The sequence below is a fragment of the Pithys albifrons genome, chromosome 1 (assembly GCF_047495875.1).
Source record: "Pithys albifrons albifrons isolate INPA30051 chromosome 1, PitAlb_v1, whole genome shotgun sequence".
Lineage (NCBI taxonomy): Eukaryota > Metazoa > Chordata > Aves > Passeriformes > Thamnophilidae > Pithys > Pithys albifrons.
Genome location: NC_092458.1, coordinates 12,983,899 through 13,004,400, shown reverse-complemented (window position 1 = coordinate 13,004,400; position 20,502 = coordinate 12,983,899). Strand labels below are relative to the sequence as shown.

The following is a 20,502-nucleotide window of genomic DNA, read 5'->3' as shown; positions in this document are numbered from 1 at the left end:
AGTAGACCAGCGCTGGGCCCTGTCCAGCCTGAGACCAGCTGTCCAGGTGCTTGGCTGGGACCCAGTGGCTTCTGAGTTTGAACACTGTGGAAGGTACATGGCCAGAGCACCCAGACAGTGTAGGATGAGCATCTGCTGCTCCTCAGCAGTGAAAAACCCAACACATGGATCAGATGGCTGTGTTGGGTAGGCTTGTAGTGCTATCTCTGACCAGAGCGTGCTGGTCAGAACATCCCGGTGGCCCTGGTGCTTCCTCACCTCGCAGCCCTCCTGTGCTGCTGCCACACTGTGCTGAGCCAGCCCCGTCCGGCTGAGCAGCAAGGACTGGGCTCAATGGAGGGGCGAGAGCTTCATCACTCTGTGCAGAGTGCAGGAGTGGGAATGGTCTTGGCTTCCTTTCTGGGCCACCGTGCCATGGAAGCTCTGCAAGTCTCAACTCAGGACCATTTTCTGATGAGTTTCCTCAGTTCTTTAAAAGCCCACAGTGCTTTAAAAGAAAGCAAACAAACAAAAAACACAGGGGCCAAAACCTCCAGGCCATCTCACTATAAATTTTGAGAGGGTTTTTTGTTAGTTTGCCTTGTCAAATAACAAAAACGTAATGTAGATTTTACATTTGGAAAAAAGGTGAATGGGAGCTTGCTTAGAAGGGGAGACACGTTTGTACATCTGTCTGAACACTGATGGCCTTGTGCTGCAGTCCAGAGGTTCTGAATATGAAAATGAATCACATCAGCCTCCAGTAACATTTCCCAGTGTTTCAAGACTTCTGGTTTGAACACATACGTAGCAACGATCTTTGTTGTCCTGCCTGTATTTTTCCATAAGAACACACAGTACATTCACAAGCTTTGGGCTAAATGTGTAAGGAGCATGAAATTCCCTTTAATGTCAAAATAAGACCAAAAAGAGAAAAAAAAAGTGAAGTCATATGGAAAAAAAAAAACAACAAAAAAACCCCCAATGATAAATATGACTTTAGGGCCGCGTGAGTCTGGCTGTCACCAGGATGAGCCCACCGAGGCAGACACGGCGGCAGCATCCAGATAATATTATTATTTGCATGACATTACCCATGGGGGTGAGGGGGGACGGGGTGGGGGGAGGGGAAGGACGCCGCCAAAAGCAGCCCGGCGGCCCCTGCCACCGGCCGGGCCCCTCTCCGACGTGTTCCACCGGGCCGGGCTGGGGGCTGGGGCTGGGGTGGGGCTGGGCAGCGGCCCCGCCGCGCGGGTGCGGGGGTTGGGCGCGGATGGGAGTGCGCAGCTACTCGCGGCGGTGCGGTAGCGGCGGCGGCCCCGGCAGGGCCCGCGAGCGCGGTAATGATGTCAGCGTGTTATTTACCTTCCAGCGCCCAGTGACGGCGCAGCGCGAAAGGAGAATCAATCAGCCGCCGGGTGACCCGCCAGGCGGAAAAAAAGAGCCGGGAGCCGGGCGGGGGAGGGGAAGCACATGGAGCCGCGTTGCATCATCCGCCCGGGGACGGGGGGGACACGGACGGGACGCGGGGACACGCGTGGGACAGGCGCGCTGGAGGCTGCAGAGCCGCAGCGCTGCTGCCCGCGGGTGTTGCGCTCCAGCGATAAAGTAATAAAGCCCGTTTGTGCTGATTCACAGCCCGCCCGCCCGTCCCCCGGGGCGCTGACCGGGCACGGCCGCCCGCCCAGGGACAGGGCACCGCCGAGCATCGCCGTGCGGTGCGGGGAGCGCTCCCGCGGCGCTGGCCGTGCCCCCGAGCCGGACACCGAGCCCCTCGCTGACCTGCGGGTAGCGCCTGCCCACCGGCCCCAACAGCCCGAGCGGGGCCGAGCGTGCGGGGGCACAGTGTGCGGGGCAGAGCGGGCACCGCGGGTACACCCGCGTCGAGCCGGCACTGGGGAGCGCGGTGTTGCCCGGGGGGGGAGGGCAGGGCAGGGCTGCCCTCCGTGTGTGCCCGCGTGTGTCACCGGGTTTCAGTGGCGGGGGTGTCGAAGCAAACACCCCGCAGACAGCGCGAGGGCCAGAGCCCGTGGCCGCCCCGGGGCACCCCCGGGGGCGTTGGCGGCGGCGCGTCCCGGCGTGCGGGACTTGCCGGCTGGGGGAGGGCGCGGCTGGTTCGCCCCTGGCCCTGCGAGCCGTCCCGGTGCGCCCCCTCCCCCGCCGTCCCCTCCTCCCTCCCTCCCGCCCGGTGGCGGCGGCGGCCCCGGGCGCGGCTGTGGCTCCCCCTCGGCGCTGCTCCCGCCGCACTCCCGCACCGGCCCCGCCAATCCCCCCCACACCCCTCGCCATTCCGCCCCAAAACTTTCCGTTTCCCCCTTCCCACTCTCCGGGACTTCCTTGTGCCGCCCGTGCGCGCGGAGGGGGGGGGAGGAGGCGTGTGCGGCGGCGGCGGCGGCGAGGGGGGATTCGCAGCCTCCTGGCAGGCTGGCCGGGACCCCGGGGGAAGAGGAGTTGCACCATGCGCCGCAAGTGAGGGAAAGTCTCCGCCAGCAGCAGCGCCGCCGCCCCCCGCAGAAGTTGGGGCTCTCCCCGCCCGCGGGAGCGGGAGCTGTGCCTTTAACGCCCGCTGCGCCGCGAGGTGAGTTCCCGAGGCGGATTATTCATCCCGGGGACCCTGTTGTGGTATTTTTCTCTCCCCCGCCCCCCTCTTTTTCCCCCCCGTCTTTTCCCACGCGTCCCTTCCCGGCGCACCCCGAGCCCAGCCCGGCCGGGCCCCGCTGCCCCCGCGCCCCTTTTGCAGCCCGACCCGCCCGGGCGTGGGGGTCGCTCAGCCGCGGCTGCTCGTGACGAAGTTTTTTTGGACCCGGACGTTTCGGGGTCTGTTCGGGGGCTTTGGGGGTGTTTTCCTCGGGCCGAGGCGATGTGTGTGCGCGGGGCTGCTGTGCCCGTGGCGGGTGTTTCGCATCTGCCCCCTGGCAGAGCGACCCCGCCAGTGGGGGAGGGGTGGTGGGGCAGTTTCTCCCTACTTCTGAGGTAGTATTTTAATGTATTTTTTTAATGAAAAAAAATGCTCAGGAAAGGGGGGGGGAATGCGAGGTATTCACGCTCCAGTGTGGAGTTTGCAGAGCCTGGGTGGGGGAGGGGATCCCATTCATCGCCAGGGCTTGAATCAGCAGCGGGCGGAGGGGACGGGCGCTCCCCTACATCCAAGTTTACTTCCAAGTAGGTAAACAAGTTGCCCCTCCTCGCCCCCCAGCCCCCGTTCCCACCCACGGGACACGCGCGCTCTCCCGCCCCGCTCCCGGCGCCTGCGGGGGGTGCGGGAGCCCCTCGGGGCCGGGGCCGCCGACCTGTTGCATGTCCCGGGCCAGCGTGCGGGGGACTCCCCGCCACCGGCTTTGCCACCGGGTCCCCATTTGGTGGTGCGGTGCGGCCTCAGCGGGGAGGGGGGGGGGGGGGGGGCTGGTGCGTGGGTTCGGTTCTTGGCTGGATGTTGGTGTGGTGTGATGTAAAGCGAGTGACCCTTGACCTATTTAATGATATGTTGTTGGGATTTCGGGCAGGCATCCTGCACAGCGCAACAAGGGGGCAAAGCACCAAGCCACACCCTAAAAGTTCGGCTTGCATATTAATTCCTCAAAGTCAACGTTTAAACGGAATAAAGGCTTCCCTTTATGTGTTGCCTTAACATGCCTCTTGCTGTTCTCCACGAGGATTCGTACGGCGTTTCTCCTTTCCTGACGCACGGTCCTTGGAGTGTGGATGTGTGCAGTGGGGGAGGGGAGGCGGGCTGTTCGCCGGGGCTCACCTACCGCCTTCCCCCAAAAAAACAAAATACTGCAGCATAATGTTGCAGAAACCTAAAATATTCCATTGGAAAGCGTGATGGTTTGAAGTAAAATGAAGTGTAAAATTAAAATTTCAGGACTGGTGTTTTAGGTTAATAGTATGAAAATAAATATATTGTGTCAAGGGGAGATCTTTACTTGTGACAAATATAGTGTCATATCTTTCTTATTCCATTTATTAGCAATCCTTTAACCAAGACTACTCGTGTGCCATGTATAAGGTCTAATATCATATAGCTTGCTTACCATATGACTGCACATGCTGGGTTTAGGCCTCTCCCTGTCCTGCAGTCAGTGTTGTGTCATGTACAGAGACACTGGGCAGGTTTTGAACTAAATATAATTCATTCTGTGATAGCAGATGTTGCTGGCAAGAGAGCAGAATTTGTCCTAGTGTGTGCTTTGGCTTTGTTTTTTTTTTTTTCTTAAACAATTACAGATAATAACTGCAACATCTCAACGACAGCGATAGTAAAACAGGGGAGCTTTCCCACAGATTTGTAGAGGGGGTGGGAGGAAAAAGGAAAGCGAGAGGGGGAGGATGCTATCACATTAAAAATGCGTTAAACATCTCTTGGGCTGCATGTAATAATGGCAAAAACAGTGCAGATTTGAGCAGAGCTGCTGTAGTTGTTTCAGTTTTTAACACTTTCAGTGAGCTACACAACAACCTGGGATAGGGTAACCCTCAATGTACAGACAGACTGGGGAATGACACACTGGAGAGGAGTACTGTGGAAAGGGACTTGGGGGTCTTGGTTGATAGCAAGTTGAATGTGAGTCAGCAGTGCCCTGGCAGTCAGGAGAGCCAGACATGACCTGGGGAGCATCAGGCACAGCATCACTGGGCAGTTGAGGAAGGTGATTGTCCTGCTCTGCTCTGCACTGGGGCGGCCTCGCCTCGAGTCCTGAATGCAGTTTTGGATTCCATGGTATAAGAAAGATCTAAAGCTACAAGAGAGCATCCGAAAGGTGAAGGTGCTAGAGGGGAAGCTGTATGGGGAGCAGCTGAGGTCACTTGGGTTGTTCAGATTAGAGGAGACTGAGGGGAGATCTCATCGCAGTCTACAGCTTCCTCTTGAGGGGAAGTGGAGTAGCAGAAACTGATCTCTTCCCTCTGGTGACCAGTGACAGGGCCCGAGGGAACGGCGTGAGGCTCTGTCAGGGCAGGTTTAGTTTGGATGTTAGGAAAAGGTTCATCTCCCAGAGGGTGGTTGAGCACTGGAACAGACTTGCCAGGGAAGTGGTCACAGCATCAGGCCTGACAGAGTTCAAGTAACATTTGAGCGACACTCTGAGGCACACGGTGTGATTCTTTGGGATGGTTCTGTGCAGGGCCGGGAGCTGACTCAATGATCCATGTGGGGACCCTTCCAACTCAGGATATTCTGTGATTCGAAGGTGGTTTTTTTTCTCCCAAAAGATGAAAAAGTGTGTTTCAGAAGCAAAAGGATTAAAAATTACACATACATGTAAACACTGGCAACTACACAACTGTCCAGGTCTCCTAGGACAGAAAAAAACCGCAGCTGATAAGTTCTTAGCTGAATACATCCTCTGCCCTTCCCCCACCCGACTGAGTAAGCAACTCCAATGTCCCCTACTGTGCCACTGCTGCGAGTTCCATTACTGGTTCTTCTTTTAACCAGTTGCAAGTGTTCTCCAAAACAGGAGTATCGAAGGAGCAAAACTAGATTACATCCTTGATAGGCAAGGAGGACTTGTCTGCACCTGGAATTGTCAGGCTTCTGCTCCACCAGTTTTCCCAGTTTTCACAGGATCATAGATACGCTGAGTAGGAAGAGACCCACAAGGATTGTTGAATCCAGCTCCTGACCCTGCTCAGGACAGCCCTAAGAATCACATCATGTGCCTGAGAGCATGGTCCAAATGCTTCTTGAACTCTGTCAGGCTTGCTGCTGTCGCCACTTCTCTGGGAAGCCTATTCCAGTGCTCAGCCAACCTTTGGGTGAAAAACCTTTGCTTGGTATCCAACCTAAACCTCCTCTGACTCAGCTTCATGCAGTTTTGGTCCTGTCATTGATTTACACATGGGCTTTCCCCATTTTCGTGATGCCAGGGGCCACAAGTAGACCTATTATCTACTTCATGTGTCTAATACTGTGCCTCCTGGAAGAGCTTCTTGAACTGAGATGACTCCTCTGGCAGCAGCAGCAGCAGCTGTTAAGGGCCTGTCATCCATGAAGTTGGAAAGAGTGAAGGACAATGTCTGTCAGTGCAGATGGAATCTTGTGTCTCAGTAGCTAAGTTAGCAGTGCAATACACTTAGGATCGAGCAGTGTGCTGAATTTGGTTCATTGCAGGGATGAGACTGGAAAACCTATCCTAGGGGGGGTTTAGCCTGGCCTTTGGGACAGGTAGTGCTTGTTTGCTTTGGTGCCGTGAGCCCTTGGCGTTTGCTACTGGTAAGAGTTCAGTGTTAGAATTCATGCTGTATTAAACCGATGTTGTTTATATTTTAGTAGTGCCAAGGGGCCCCCATTCTAATCAGGGCCGTTTTGGGAGTATTGTACATGATGGTTCTTGCCCTGAACAGGTTGTAATGCAACTAAGTGAGGGAGACAAAAAGCCGGGAGGGTAAATGGTGGAAAAAACTGACTCGGGGGAACAGCCACCAATTGTAGTGCCTTATCTGCAGGAACATGGCATGATCTCAGCTGGTAGGAGAGGAGAGTTGTTAACACCTGGCAGAACTGTTGCTGGTAAATCTGTCTGCTCTGTGCAAGGAGGGGTGGGCGTCAGAACATGCGATCCATATCCTGGGTTCTCCTTACTATTGCTATTCTAATTCCTAATATTGTTTTAGATTATGTACACCAGCCTGTCTATAAAACGATCCAGGTTTTGCAACTCTTGGGACAGCTTCTTTTTCTTCATAATCTTCATAATGAGGCAAGATGGAAGTAATTTTGTAAACTCTTTTTTCAGCGGCTAAATTAAAACTCCACTCCCTCTTCCCCTCCCCCATCTTGCCTATTTTTAGTTACGAGGAAATAGCTGACCTCTTTACAGCAAGAACCCAGACCCCCTGGGTGCCATTTATAGGTTTCTACCAAATGGCCTACTTGGACAAGTTGGTTGAAATGAAACAAAAACATTGGGACTACGGCTCTACATAGGAACAGCAACCTTCCTGTCAGTACAAAATCTTGTCATTGTGTTGTTACAGTAAAATCAAAAGTGAGCAATTCAGATCTCTAGAAAAACCCTGTGAGACTCAGCTATCAGCCAGAAGCAGCAAGGAGCTCAGCTGCTGCTGACTGGTAGGGAGGTGGTTTGCTCCCCAAGAATTCACGTAGTAGGAATTCACAAGACTCTGCAGGTGCACAAAAATAGCCAGGATGAAATAATGTAAACATGAGACTTGTGAGAGATAGGTCCTAACCAATTGAAGTATCTAGTGTGGTGGTGTGTAACTCTTTTAGCCAATAAGCTGTAGTCCTAACCTGATATAAACTGTGTGCTTTGTGTAATAAAATGTCTTCACTATGAATCTCATAGATTGTGTGGAGTCCAGTTCCTCCGCCGTTTAGTTTTAGTTTACTTTATCATTGTATTGGTACTGAAACAAACATCCAAAGGTGAAAAAAGGGGTTTAGGTTACTTTTTTTTGTTGTTCGGTAGACAAGAGGATATTTTAAAGGCACTTTTTTTTTTGGTTGCTCTCGAATCACTAATATAATGGAATTTTGTTTAAGGATGGCTGAGAGTATTTTGTTTTACAATCACAAGTAGCCTGCTGAAGTCAGGGCTGTGTAAAAGCTGGGAGCAGTCAAAGAAGGGTATTTGATAAGAAAAGGTCATAGTTTTCTTCTTGTGTAGAGATTTTATCCTAGATGAAAGTTCACAAATTATAGTTGCTAATGTTTAGTGATTCCACAGAAGTATAAAATTGTTTCTGCTAGCTTAACTAAAAGGAAGTTTAACTTCATAATGGGTAGATGACAGTTTATGAAGGTAAAGTTGCATGGGCCTTTGGTGCCACTTTTCTTGCACTGCTTCTCCGGTGCATATTTGTATTTACTTTTAAGTGATGCTAAAAATATTGGACTGTAGCAACAGGTGTTGTATTTCTTCATTTGTTGTTTGAGAAGAGAAGAATATATTGCCTGTGTTATCTTCTGTTTGGGTCCCAGCCATCACTCCCTTTCTTTACTCTGGGTTATGAGCATGGTTGCAGCAGGAAAGAGACTTGAGGTTAGGAACATTTGATGATATGGCTTCCATCTTTATAATCCCGTTGACTTCATGCAAAAAAAGGGGCATCACGATGTTTAAAACCATTTCTTGACCTTCTCTGTTTGTAGATGGACAATTAATACATGTCTGCTTGTCCCATTTAAACTGGAATGCATGTGAAGAGCCATGATTTATGTGAAGTTGCAACAGAAATTTATGCCAAGAACCCCGTGGTGTTCATGCAGTTCAGAATCATGACGATAGTGTTGTAGTATGAAGAAACAGTTATTTTAATATTTTAGTCAAGTGCATTGCATAACTACAGTTTGGCTTGGGTGTTGATGTTATGTCACTCATTTGGTGTGAGAAGTTAACACAGCACACTGAACACATGGCAAAAACCAGTGCCTTGATGCTTAGATGACACGACTTGTGGCCTATTTCTGAGCAGATGAGTAGTACTTTTAATGTCTAATAATTGTATATATATATATGCTCAGCAAAATAGTTTTGTCTAATTAAGTGGTGAGTTTTATTGACCCTTTGCTGTTGGAAGGTGGAACAAGGCTTTTTAAAGAGCACCGTGCTCCATTAGTATGTAACGGTGGCTCTGTATATCACTCTACTCCCTTTCAAAATGTGATTGCATTTACTGACCTAAATTTCATTTAAGCTGCTAATTCTTAGTTACAATTTAACCTCTTACTACTATGTAGTGGCTTTACGATGCATTTTGTTATGTAAAATCTCAATTTTATTGGGTGAAAAGATGTGGTAACATCAGATACAATTTTATATTTTTTTCCTATTGAAACACAACTTTCCCATATTTGCAATAAATTATTGATAGAGCAAAAGCAACATTTTTCCCTTCAGCATTAAAAAAAACTTGTAAAATAACCTTGGTCATTATTTTCAAGAAAACAAAGAGGATTTCACTTTAGTAGTTAGAATTCCCTTTGTCATTCTGCAGAATAATATATTTGTTGTGCTCCTTTTTGAAGGCAGCACTGCACTGGATGTACAGCTTTGGTTTCTGCTATATTTTGCTGTGTAGCACTGTCAGCTTTTCATTATTTTCTGCAATTTAATGGGGGCTCTGCAGAATATTCTCTTGCTCATGAGTGAAGCCAACTATGGTTTATATTTTTGAACCGAAGAATCATGTTATAGAGGCACCACTGAAAAGGAGCTATTGCAGTGTTATGAGTAACATGTATACAGTTGTAGTTTTTCATGCTTAGAAGTGTCCACTGATGAGTTTGTGTCAATTTGAACACAGCCCTGTAGCCTACAGCAAAAGAATTGGAAAGATATTTTTCCAGAAGAATTGACTTTCATGTTGTGCAGTTAATGGATACATGAGATTTTTATGAAGTGAAGTAAAAAATAAGGATTTTTGCTTTGCAAATTCATGCAAGTTGGTAACAGAATTAGGAACTGTTACACCCATGTGATGGTTTTGGTATAATTTAGCAGCTACAAGTTGCTTGTTCACTATACCAGTAGATTTAGTCTGGTTGCTACTGGCAGTGGGTATCTGCATGTCCAGAGACCTATTAGTATTAGGACTTCTGTTAGCACATAGTCTCAGCTGGGATTGTGGAGCAGGAAGCAGTTTCACAAATGTTAATTGTTTAAAATGAACTGCACTAGTTGCTGTATGTGAGTGTATGCATGTGCATGTACATATACATACATGGATAACCCGAAGGTAGTCCAAAAAAGTAGTTTTGGAGAAAAAAAGAATCTCCCCGAAGTCAGAGAGTGGTGCTGGAGTGCAGTGGCCAGGCTCTTGCACCCTGAAGCTGTGCTCAGATTTCAGGCTCCAGTCAGCAGCACCTGAGGTGGTGCAGAGCCAGTGAAATGACTGTAGGACTGTGCCAGGCTGGATGTCAGGTTTAGGGAGAAGAGAAGGGTGCAGCACCCTTAATTATGTGCTTGTTGAAACGTGGCAAGGTCAGAAGTGCATACTGTGCTTGTACGTCTGACTGAGCATGGTGAGCCCAGGAGGTGACAACTGGGCTACTGCATGTGGCCAACAGATGCATTCAAGCTTCAAAATCATATCTCCAGTTTTTCCTCTTTTTTTTCCTTTTTTTTTCTCATTAGTTTTTGGTTGCTCTTAGAAGTAAAATTTAAGCCCTGATCTTGACAGAGAGATTGAGGCAAAATTGCTTCCACCGTAGCGTTCGCCACAGATAGGGTCGAGCTTTGCTGATGGGTAAGGACAGGGAATCCAAGCACAGGCAGTGCCTGTTCATATTGTGGGGATTAGTTTCCAAGGATATCTATCTTGTTGCTTTTTACAGTCACAAAACAAACTTAACCCTTTTCATGCCTATTTACATGCACACATGAGTTAGAACTCTAGGAATTGGGTTACAGAATTAACTGAGACACACCAAATATTTTCTAAATTTTTCAGAAGGTATTGGTAATGCTGCTAATTGTATGGATTCACGTCTCTGTCATTATATGGATTCAACTCAGAGCTGTAGCTTGACTTTGCTGGTTTGGGTTTAGGTTGGTTTTTTTCAATTTTTGGCTTTAGTTTTGCCATTTTTTAATGTTAAGAGCTTCTGTAGTTTTATGTAGTTAATATAGTTTATGTTTTCAATTTTTGACTTTTAAACTAAAATAGTGCAGTCTGGAAGACACAGATAAAAGGCATGCCTGAGGATTATTTTGATGAGGAAAACATCTTGTATCAGTTCTCAAAAAATGAAAGTAAGGAACAGAAGCAAGTACATTTTTATTAACATTACATGGTGTTCACAAGGCAGATTTTATGTCATTCTGTGAAAACTATTCAAGGTTTCTTTGTTTTCATTTTGACTGTTACTGGGTTTGTTTGGATTGATGGTGGTGTAACTCAATAACAATGCTTGTTTGTATTTGGAGGAATCTGGTTTTGTATTAAAGAACCCAAACACTCTCAGCTCTGATACTTCTGTTAGTATCAATAAGTATCTTACATAACCAGTTAATTTAAATGAGCCTGTTAGTTTAAAATTAGTGCATAACAGTATATCATAAAAATTCACCCAGCTTTATTCTCACAGGATTTTATGTGCTTGGAAAAAAAATCATAAGGCAAGCTGAAAGGATAGCCCTAGACACAGTATTAAAGTGGAAGGAAAGAACCTATTTATTACATACAGCTCAAATTTGCTGAAGTATTAAGATAATTATGCCCCTCGCTTCTGATGAATGAAAGCAACTTTTCTGGGAAACTACCATCATGTCATTCCTAACTAGTCTGACGGTACTGGGTAGAGGTTGAGTAAAAAATGGAACAGAGCTTAAGCTCTGATGGGCAGTTTACAAGGAGGAGGAAGAAGAGTGGGAGTAGACTACCTGAAACGCCAGGTTCCACTGTTTTTAACCTGCTGACCATCAAATAGCCAAAGAAATTTTTAAATGATTTTCTGAACTGTATTTTTAAAATTCTTTTTTCTTGGCTAATGTGACATGTCTTCCAAATATTTATTCCTGTGCATTGCTTCAGTGTTAATGAGGGTAGTGTATATGCTATGTGGGTACTTTATAGTGCATTATTTTGTGGTTAAAGATACGGCTTTTTGTGGTGTCTGGTTTTACATATTTGTATGCATATGTGCCTCACTGTGGATTACATTTTTTATTTTAAATTTTACTTAAGCTGAACAATAAGTTCTTCATCGTAGCTACCATGCTACCAACAGGACATATTTTCAGTTTCAAAACCACACGAAATGTGGAAGGGTTCAGTGTTCTCTCATGGCAACATGTTAGATACAGATCACAGATCACAGAATCACAGACTATTCTGAGTTGGAAGGGACCCACAAGGATCATCGAGTCCAACTCTTCAGTCAATGGCCCACACAGGGGATTGAACCCATGACCTTGGCATTATACAACCAAGTTTTAACCAACTGAGCTAATCAATTATACATTGTCAATTAGATGATATGCACTGATTGGTGGGTTTGTAGATGAGGTTTTTTGAGCATAACAGGTGTTTATGTGCATGGAGTCCAATGTGAAAGAAAGAAATTTAACTTCCTCTTACTAAAAATAATAACATGACCTGTATCCTGTACCTATTTAAAAAGTGTTCAGATACTTGCAGTGGATGATTTTGTAGTTGTTTGCTCCCTGTATTCATTTTGCCATGAGATTTTGAAGTACACAATTTTTCCTTTTTTTTTAAGTAAATTTGAATATGTATCCATGAAACAGAAAAAAAATCTGTTCCTTAATATCTTTACAAGGCAGTGGATAGGACACTCCTTTCCACAGCTGGGTAAATCATTTACATTCCACTTATAGTGGAATGTTGTCTGCCTACAATCCTACAGAACTACTATGAAAATTTTGGTAATGACTGCTTTTGAAGAATTTTAAAGATTAAAACACATTGTTAATTTATTTTGTTGATAGTTTATTGAAACGTGAGTGTGAAGTTTTACTTAGTAAAGTATAATCCCATTTTCCATCAGTTTATCAATTAGGGTAGCAAGGTATTGAAATAAAATTATAAAGTTTTGCCTCCCTTTCAGTGTTCAGTTTAGAATTAGAAGTAATGATTGCTTTGATTTTTTAATCTTCTGTTAATCTATAAATTACTTTCCTGGCTAACAGAGTTGAGTTTCACATATTAGGTTGCCTCAGAACAAGCCTTTGTTGGTTTTTTCTAACCTTTTTGTAATTGTTTTTAAGCTTTTTTTTTTATTACCTCCCTTCCCCCTAGTAAAAAAACTATTGGGGTTTCCAGTGAAGTTTAAGATATTTCACTTTAAAGGATATTTTCTGCACTCCATAGATTTCTTTCTGACAGCCCTACAGTACCAGGGTAACTCCAGCAAGGACAGAGTTGATGATCCATTTGTGTTCTGAACATTCAACAAATCCTGTTATAGCTATGGCCTGATGTTGCAAAAATGTATTTGGCTTGTGCGAGAGACTTCTAGGATCAGGCCTTATATGATGGCAGCACAGATTCTTGACTGGTTAAGTAAACATTTCTGAGCCATTTTTAAAGCAACAGAAGGATGTGCTTTTAGCTTTAGTCCTGTCAGTCTTGTAATGAAACAAGAGATTGTGGTGTCCTTCTCCTTTCCCTTACCCACATAAGTGGTATCTTTTGTATGGCATAACTTCCACAGTCTATTTCTGGATACCATTCATGGGTGAATCCTCACAACGTTCTTGGGTGTTTCTGTAGCTGAGAAATACGAAGCTGAGATTTGGAGCCTGGTTTCTTTACTAATATGCAGGAGTTGTGTTGACTGTGTTGAAATTTGCTATGCTTAGTATTTTGCAGTATAAAGTGTAAGGCTTAACAATTTTGATGTTGCAAACAAAAACATTGAAAAGTGACCAGCTTAGGTGAATGGTTGGAACTTATGACCTCTTTCAGTCAACTGCCCTTAGTTTTTTAGGCAAGGCCATGTTAAAAAGGTCTAACAAACTCTAGCAGTAGCCATCCATAAAGCAACTGGCAAGCAGTGAGAGGATGATCTCAGTATTGCCTCTCTAGATCATGGACAGTCTCAAAATTTTTCTGCCAACTATGACCTACCATATAAGAAGCCCAGCACCTTGGATCTGGCACTTGTCTTTGGTGTAAGGGTTACAAACGCCATGCCCTCTGTCGAGGCTGTGCACCAGCGACAGGTGGCCCCAGCCTAGGGGGCCCCCAGCCACCATGCCTTACGCTGGCAGCAGCTGGAGCTGTACTCCCTCTGCTCTGTTCTGCCATGGATCTCAGCAGTCCGGCTCTCATTTTGTACAGACAGCAGTGCCAAGCCTTCCTCAGCCTTCTGGGGTAGGGGTCCTGCAGCTGCCTTGGTTGACACCAGGGAGGCTCTGCTGGAAGGCGGAAGACTGACAGTGCATAGTGTGACACTTCATTCTTCATGAGAGATGCTGGCCAAATTAAAAAATACGAAGATTTCACTAATGCAAAAAAACCCCTAGAATGGGTATATCTGTGTACCAGTGATGTGATGTGTATATTTTGTTTTAATTTACTGTTTTTCTCTGGGGTGCTTGCTCTGTTTGTCTGCAGTAGATAAGGAAAATTATGCAGAAGGATCATTACATTTATTTTTCTAACCTTAAAAATAAATTTTTGAACTTCTTTTAATTTGATGACTCAAACATCCTACAGGTTGTTGTCTTAAATAAATATGTAACTATTTATGCTATTAGCATTATCTTAATTGTTATTTTTATCTCTGGAAATACATTTGGTTATTTTTCTGGTGTTTCAATTGGAGTGAATATCTTGCCAGCCTATTTAACCTGCTAAAGTATGTGAGAAAGTGTGCCCTGTGGCCTGAAACATCATTTATGTATTTGCCTTTTGCCTCAGTGTTTTAATTTCTGTTTGTCTGTATTGCATTTGGTTAGGTTGAATTTATTATTGATTTAAACTGTTTGCATATAGTCTACTGACAGACTGTTTGCTTGTGTCTCCTTTGAGCCAGCATTTTACCCTCATTAGTCTATGGATGTGTTCTTTTGAATGTTAGCCAAATGTGTTCATAAAACCAGTAAAATTAATAGAAGGAGAAGTAGAAGAGCTGTGTGACCTGTTATTTGTAAACAACATTATGAAACCGCCTTTCAGTGTTTGACTCCATACTATGGTTTTTTTCCCCTGCAAGTTTTACCCTTTTGTTCTCTCAGGTTTTATGAGCTTCCCATCATACACAGCCATTTGCTCAGCTGTTTTAATTTCTATTTTTTTGTTGTTGTTTTTTGATAGCTTTTTGTTTGATTTTCTTTTGAAGACTAAAGCTACTAGGTAAATAATAACAGTAGTATTTGCCAGTTCTCTAGTTCTGTAGTTTCGAACCATGGCTTTCAAGCTGTTAGGGGACACAGGCCTGTTTTTATAGAGATCTGTGAGGTTAAAAAAAAAAAGGAAGTCTGTTGTCATTCAGTTCAAATTCACTCTACAGTATCTTTATTGGCCCGCAAATTTAAAGAAAGGAAGTCTGTTGTCATTCAGTTCAAATTCACTGTACAAGGTATCTTTATTGGTCCACAAATTTAAAGAGTTAGAAAAACCCGGGTATAATTATATTGTAAACTCCTTAAGGATGTGATGATATCTATTTTTATGACTTACTGCTTTGTGGGTGTAAATATCATTGTGCAAGTAATCCTTGTTTTCACAGAAGGTAATTTCTACCAATATTAAATTCTGACATCTGTTTTGTTACATTGTGTAGATATTTTTGAAAATACCCCTTCTCTTACATGGGGCTGTGAAGAGTATTTTCTCTGAGCAAACACAGATCTGGCTGATCTTTAATTGCACAAAGAATATTCTATAGAGAACCATTTGGATTCCCTTAGTTTGTGTTTATCAGGTCTGTCACATGGGGAGCCTCCTCAACTGATTTTTCTTTTTTGGGGGGGTCTTACGCAGTTTTGGTTGTGTTTTTCAAGTCTAACATTGCATTTCAGTAAATCCAAATTCTTGCACCTTAAAATGTAAAGAATTTCGTCATTTGCTGTTACTGCACCTCTGTTCCTCCTCTGCTTGAGAGCAGCACAGCTTGCTAACTTGGGAGGGGTTAGGTAGAGGAGGTATGTATGGTGAGAGTGGGGGTGGGAAGTAAAACAGGCTCTGGCTGTTTACGCATTCCAGGCAACCATAGATGTGCTCTCTTTGAGGCCAGAAATATTTTCCTTTTCACTATCAGTCTTGCAGATCTGGGGTATTTGGGCACACTGCCAATAAAAATAAATGGCAATGTGTTAATCTCTTAGATTGAAATGTAATAAACCATATTTTACCACTTTGTGTGTGCATAAGAATAAAAGATTAACAGCACTTTGTAATTAGAATATGACATTTTTAGAAATACTGAAAGTTATGACTCTTGCTATACTTTCTTCAAGAATTGCCTATAAAAGGACAAAGTAAATTTGACTCCTTCCTTCTTGCTAGTGTATTCCAAAGGAAAAGTTGCATAATCAAAATATTTTTGCTAACTAGATTTTCTGTTTTCAGCATAACCTTTGGCTCAAGGAGCTTATGATGAGTCCCTCTTTCTAATTTCCATGCAATGCATGTATATACATGCTTTTTTTTTTCATTTATTTCATGATGGGTTTAATCTCTTTTGTAGTCTTTCATTTGATCATTCTGGTTTCCAGCACTCACGTTTCAGAACTCTGATGAAATCAGATAAACAAAGCCATCAGCCATCCACCTGCCTGTCTTTTTTTTTTTTTTTTTGGTCAGTATTGGAAATTATTTCCTGCAGCCTGCACTAAAATAGAGATTAAGCAGGCAGGCAGATGAATAATTATTTCTTCCAGGTTCTGCATAATGTAATGAACAGACCTTCTGTTTATTATTATTTATTATCAATATTTGTATACATGTGATTTCCTTCCCTGAAGCTTGTTTTCTTGCGTTTCTTAAAGCCGTATGCTATGTGTGCCATTATTGGCCTATCCCAAGTGGTGCAATAATGCCACTTTGCCACTCCAGCAACTTGCTTTGTGACTGGGACTTGACGTGCCTCAAATTCTTCTTGTTTCTGCTTTCTGAATAAATTTGGTGCCCTTCAGAAATATTACCGTATAATTATGACACACACAAAAAAGACAGTCCCACTGAGATAACAGCTGTTACCTTCAGTCTTAAGAACATCCTACCACATACATTACAGAAGGTAATTCAGACTGTACAGTTGGTTTTTTTCCAAGGGCAGCTAATTGCTTGAAACTTTCCTGTGTAGCTGTGACTGCCATCTGATCTGGGTTTAGAGGGATTAAACTGCTTTTGTAAAAGCTGTAGGCTTCTTCACCTAGACCAGCAGCAATTTGGATAAACATGGTAATATCTCTCTTGACTACTTTTTTAAGAAAAATGTGCTGCTCACATCCTCTAGTGACCTGGATCTAAAGGCAGAGGTTGTGTGGGGTTGCTGTCGGGCGAGATCAGACTGTTGAGTTTAACCTAAATGAAAGTAAACACAAACGTTACCTGCACATCATTATTTCTGTGCTTTTATGACAGACACTCAAGCTTGTTTGTATACTGACTATGGCTCATGCTGATTATGTTGTTAATTATTTGTGTCTCTAGCATGTGTACTAGCGGGGTGCTGTAGAAGCCAACATTTTTGAATATAGATAGCTGAGTAAGTGGCTTGTTTTTCAGAAGCCTTAGGTAGGTACAGCCCCAGTTGAAATCAGAGGAATTGATGGCTGCTTAGTGCCTGGATAAGTAATTGGTCTTAATACAGGGATGCATCATAGCATCTGACAACAGAGGGTCACCTCCCTCCTTTTTTCCTAAGTTAAATGAAGTGGTATTTTAAAAAATACTTTAAAGGAAAAGATCCTACCAAGTGACCAGTATCAGTTTATATATAGGTAGATGGGTTTTTTTCCCCATCTAAGTATGTTTCTTGAAAGGGCAAAATTTGGTCCTAATCCTCAGTGCAGCTTCTCACATTTAGTGTAGAGGTGACTGTCCAGCTGGTGTGTGGTTTGTATTGAGGTTAGAGGGTCTCTGTTGTAAACTGGTAACAAGTTTGCCATATGTGCTTAGTTTTATTTAACGTAACATTTGATGTAGTGGGAAGATGTACTGTTATTGTAGTAGTGATTTGATTTACTATTTATTACAAACATTTCTGACTGAAAAAACATGAAAACTTGTTCTGTGGTTGAAATAGTAGGAACTGGAAATCTTGTTCTTCAAACAAACAGAACTACTAAAGAAAAAGAATATAAGGTATAGTGAGCTAATGCAAAATAAAAAGGCTCAATTGCTTCTTAAAATTGGGCAGATTTACAATGTGTATAAATATCTAGAAATTAATATTATCAAATGGTGAACCATACTATGTAAGAATTACATGCAAATTGCACTGCCTTGGAGGTTTCTTCTTTTGTCTTCTCTGCTCTGTATCTTAGAAATATCACCAAGTTCATTGAGAACTTACCGGAAGATCGTTATTATAAGAAATTTTAATACCTGTCTTTAGAATTCTTATTTAGTACTTATTTTTTTGATTTGTAAAATTTCTTAGAAATCTTAATTATGAGTCTGGCTGATGCAATAAGAAACCCCAGTGAACACTGCCACGGGGACATGCAGCTTGTGATGGAAAGAGACCAGTTTTAGTAATTAATTTGTTTCTTCAACCCAAACAGATCCATGAGTAATAACTGCATTTTGTGTAGTTGTACCAGTGTCTTTGTATTATTATGGATTTGTATTCAAATATGGAGAAACCCAACTTCTCAGAGTATCTGAAAGCATAAAGACACTTGTAGTAAGCTACTGTTTCAAGAGACCTTTCCTAAGTAAATGGTAGTAACCTAGAGAAAAGGAGCATGAGCTGGTCCTTGCAGGAGGAACCCTTCCCTATCTGGCAGATTTTTGTTGGTCTTCTGCATTTGTTTCAAAAAGGTTTATCTCCCCATTGGTTTCACAGTTTTTGAACCTGATAGTTTCAAAGCCTATTCTTGGCTAGCCTGCTTCCTGTGAAAAGTGGTGTTTGGTGAGGTGTTCGTGTGTGCCACATCACGCTGGTGAGAAATAAATTGGGTTTTGATCCTGCAGGTCTTGCTTTGCTTATTAGATTTTATGTTCCTTTTTGGGGGAGGGAATGAGAGAGAACCAAACAATAGTGCCAATATGGTGCAGGTTTATTTGAGAGAGAGGAGCTCGTGCCAGCTTTCCCCTGGATTTGATCTTCTCCCTGGTTCTTATCAGTTGTGGGTCTGGTTGAAGCTGGTAGCAGAACAGTAGCTTAAGCATTTACACAGCACCAGTTTTTATCCTTTAACTCAGAATTGGCCTTTCTGAAAGAGGAAATTGTTTCTGCAAGAGTTACAAAGTGCTTCAAATTGTTGCGTTGATGAACCTTTAAAAATTCTGTGAAAGTAAACCAGAACAGGACAAAACAAAACAAACAAGAAAACAACCCCCAACATCGCTCACCAAATCGAAATTAAGCAGGTCACAGACTTGTTTAACTGAGCACTGAGGGTTGTCTTAGGACATAGGTGCTTACATTTTGAATTGATTCTCAATTGTCAGCTTGATGTGTGTGGGAGGTAAAGTGAACTTTTCATGAGAAACATTCTCATAGGAACAGTTGCTATTTGTGGTTCTTCTGGTACACTTAGGTGTATGTTTGGGGAGAAGGGAAATGACATATTAGTGTTTTCAAATCTTCTAAATCAAAGAATCGCTTCACTTTTCTTAAGCAACACAATTTTTTTGGCTGCTGGAAAGATGTACTTAATTTTCCAGTAAATAAAGTTTTCTTACTTTAAAAAAACTGTAATTTTGTCATTATAATTGCAAGCATTTTAATTAAAATGTTGGTAATAAAAAGAGTATTTATATAAAGAGCTGATTAGGCCTGATCATATAAGGTCAAAATTAGGCCAAAATTTTGATGATGTCTATCAGGCTTCCTGATGTACACATATATCCCTTTATTCTAGTTGTTTCTGTAATAGTTTGCAGATCATTTTGGCTGTTTTATGATTGCCAGTACTGTATAGATTAACACTGATCTAAAAAGGAGCTGTGTTTAGAGCCAAGAACTGACCTTTTGGCCACTTACAACTGTGTCTTTTCCCCCCTCAGTTCAGTGTAGAAGTTAACTTAATAAAGCCATTTCCCCCTTTATATCTAGACCTTCAGTTCTTAAACATTAAAACCAAAGCACTGGTAGATGCATTTTGATGAATAGGAGTGTTCAAGGCCAGGTTGGATGAGGCTCTGAGTAACCTGGTCTGGTTGTGAAAGGTGTCCTTCCCCCTGCCATGAAGTTTAGAACTAGATGATCTTTAACGTGCCTTCCAACCCAAACCATTTAATGGTCCTATGAATATGTTTAAGTTTAGTTTTAAAGACTGAATAAAACAAAACAAAACAAAAACAGAACAAAACCCAACAACAACAACAAAACAACAAAAAGGGGGACTTCTTACAGATATATTTATATACTTAATATTTCTGTGAAATACATATCTTTATTGTAGGCCAGACATTTCCTTCACATAGATTGTGGCTGTAGGTATTAAATATTTATGTGTGTGCTTAATTGCATACACAATACTTTCATGGGAGTAAACTTGTGTGCAGAAAGCTTAGAGTATGTATGTATGTTTAGGACTTGACCTTAATTACTAGTTTACAATGTCTAAGAATTTCCTGTGTGGAGTAGGAATGTTTTAAAATCCATCCTACTTCTACTTTGTAGATTTTCAGAACAGTACCCAGTAACTAAGAGCACTCAATGGGCAGTGAGCATCTACTTGCTGTGCCTTCTGGTTTGTCTTTGTGGTTCATATTTAATCTTTGTGTACCTCCAGCTCTCTCTCAGTGAAGCCTGAGCAGAGGAATATTTGGCTGCTGCCTTCAGTGCTCTTAAGGAAGAACAAGTCTGTGAGGCTTCTATGTAAATAACACAGAATTTAGTAATGAGAAAGTTAGCAACTCTGATAATTGCTCATAAGGCATACCTATGTAGAATTGTGCTTTGAAAGT

At 43.3% G+C, this 20,502-nt stretch overlaps 1 protein-coding gene across 4 annotated transcripts in view; it reads left to right on the top strand.

Annotated features, from left to right (window-relative positions):
- The first annotated feature begins 2,183 nt into the window (after positions 1-2,183).
- TBL1X (transducin beta like 1 X-linked) overlaps positions 2,184-20,502 on the top strand; it is a 197,314-nt gene continuing 178,995 nt past the window's right edge. For 3 of the 4 annotated variants that reach the window (XM_071564429.1, XM_071564605.1, XM_071564692.1), the window contains exon 1: positions 2,184-2,557. The gene's annotated coding sequence lies outside the window, so the exon portion shown is untranslated. Of the gene's footprint in view, positions 2,558-3,078; positions 3,142-20,502 lie in introns of those variants that run through there. The other variant, XM_071564519.1, reaches the window with a different exon arrangement.